The sequence below is a fragment of the Haliaeetus leucocephalus genome, unplaced genomic scaffold (assembly GCF_000737465.1).
Source record: "Haliaeetus leucocephalus isolate CR32 unplaced genomic scaffold, Haliaeetus_leucocephalus-4.0 Scaffold295, whole genome shotgun sequence".
NCBI lineage: Eukaryota > Metazoa > Chordata > Aves > Accipitriformes > Accipitridae > Haliaeetus > Haliaeetus leucocephalus.
The window spans coordinates 784,612-786,920 of record NW_010972731.1 but is presented as its reverse complement, the minus strand read 5'-3'; positions in this window follow the sequence as shown (position 1 = coordinate 786,920).

Here is a 2,309-nt window from a genome sequence, read left to right as displayed (position 1 = left end):
CCCCCCCCCCTTTTTGCTAGCTTTTCCTAAAATTAGCAGACACATCCCTTTATGCATTAAGGAATTGGACTAGGAAAAAAGTTTATGATGATACCTGCCATCCATCTTTTGCTTTCTTAACACAGTACCTAATTATCATGTGCATTTTTTTTATTCTTTAGTGGAAAATAGTTATTCATGAGTATACTGTTAATGTTTTAAAGAATTTCATTGAAAATACAGATATTACATAAAACTACTGTTGTATGTACTTAAATGCATAGCTGATGAGAGCAGTTTTGTCATCCATCAGATTAATTTTTTATTAATAGCATAAGAAAAAAGTTTGAGATGCATTTATGTTAGGTATGATGAATGGGTGGAGGCTTAACATGTAAAATTTGTGTCTCTGTTCTAAGTGCACAGAGCAATTAAACTGCTCCTTTTAAAGGTGCTTTGAAGTTAGCTTGGGCATTTAATTTTCTGTGCATCTTTTGAGAGAATCTCAGTGTAGGAAGAATGCATCACACTGCAGCACGATCTATCGTGTCATACATTGAAGCATACAGAAAACAATTGGCTTCCTATAGCTCAGGTAATGGTTGGGAGGTGATGAACAGGTTTTCCACACTGAGGTACTGCTATTACCATTCTCTGCCTTCTACATTAGGGCTCTGATTTTAACAACCAAATTTGTAAACATATACATGTATATGTATACACACACATCTCTTTTTTCATTTTACATTGTGCTTCAAAAGGCCTGGCTGTTCAGGGAGGAAGGTCTTGATTAGGGTGGCAGGGCCCCACGCTATCCTGTTCTCTGCAGTGCGATGGCCCATCTCCTCTGGTGGTTTTGGCTGGTGAGGGCATCCTGCAATGCTCGCTTTTCCCTCTGCCCCTCTGAGCAATGGAGAAACACGTAACATGAGGGAACTACACCTCTATGGGCCCTTTAGGGTGGGAGAAAAGCTGTTAACGCTAGAGTGACTTAGGAGCTGGCACTTGGAAGACTGGCTGGAAGATAATGAATCTGACAGTGGTTGGAGATGATGGAAATACCTGCTTTCTTCATTGGTAAGTGCTTGTGTTTCTGTGGTGCAAATCATACAAATGGATGAAACCATTTATGGCTGGTTGATCGTATCAAATAGCCAAAGAGGTGCCTTCTGCAGGACACTGCAAATACTCCTAAGGAACAGCAATGTATTGTGCTTCTGTGTGGGTGCCTACTTTCTCAAGAGACTAATCAGAATTATTGCTGGCATCACTTTCCTACGAAAGTAGTTTTTGTTTGAGCTTTGCTGTGGCAAAATGACAGGTTTTGAGGGTAGACTCCATTTTTAAGTGCAAAACAGTACACAAAAACACTCTTAGCTTTTAGCAACATGTAAATGAAGTTGAAAGTTGTCTGGTAAAGTATCTGTTCTTTACATACAATCTTGAATGAGTGTGAAAAGCACCCTGTAAAAGATCAAACAACTGAGTACAGACATGGTTTTGCTTTTACAGTGTCATTCTTAGTCCTCTTTTTCCTCTCCATCAAGGTGGTGAGCTGGGTTGGAAGAGTATTGCCGTTTTGGTGCCAGAAATGATAAGACGCTTTCTTTGCCCTCATTTTGGAACTGCATTACATCCGAGGGATGGTGATTAAGCTCATTAACACGTGTGACTAAAACATTTAGAAAGTTGAGTCAGAAGAAATACTTATATCCTAGTGCTTTTCTCCCGCGTCTATTCCCATGCTGCTACAGCTTCTGAAAAAAATAAAGCAAGGTGGCAGTTATCGTAGGTAGGTCAGGCAGCGGTGGTGCTCAGAGCTGGAGAACCTTCCTGTGAAACCGAGTTGTTCCATCGGTTTCCTGCGTGGTAATCCGACAGCGTTGTACCTGCGGACTCCGGCATCTACCGCTGACACGCTGGCTGCTTCACGTTGGTCACGTGCGATAACCACATACCTGTGCTGGAAAAAGAGCAAAACTTTTAAGTCGCATAAAGCGTGTTGGCAAGTGCCCCCGCTGCCACGTTATTTCGGCAGTTAACGGGCTACCTGTCAGCCTGGAACCATTCTCAGTCAGAAGGTTCTGTCTCGTTCGTAGGACACGGGACACCCAGGGTGGACATCAAGAAGAGGTCGTGGGTTTAGGCAGCACATGCTCTTTTACTTACCTGCCTCACGTGTTCAGGTTCTAGGGGCCAGCCTTTGTAAAACAAAAGCGTTACCCGTGGAAGTCCTGGCGGGGAGGTGACTCCCTCACCGCCCCCGTGGCGAAGGCTGGGCGGCCCTCCTCGCCCCTCCTCACGGCGGCGGGCCCCCCCCCCCCCCCCCC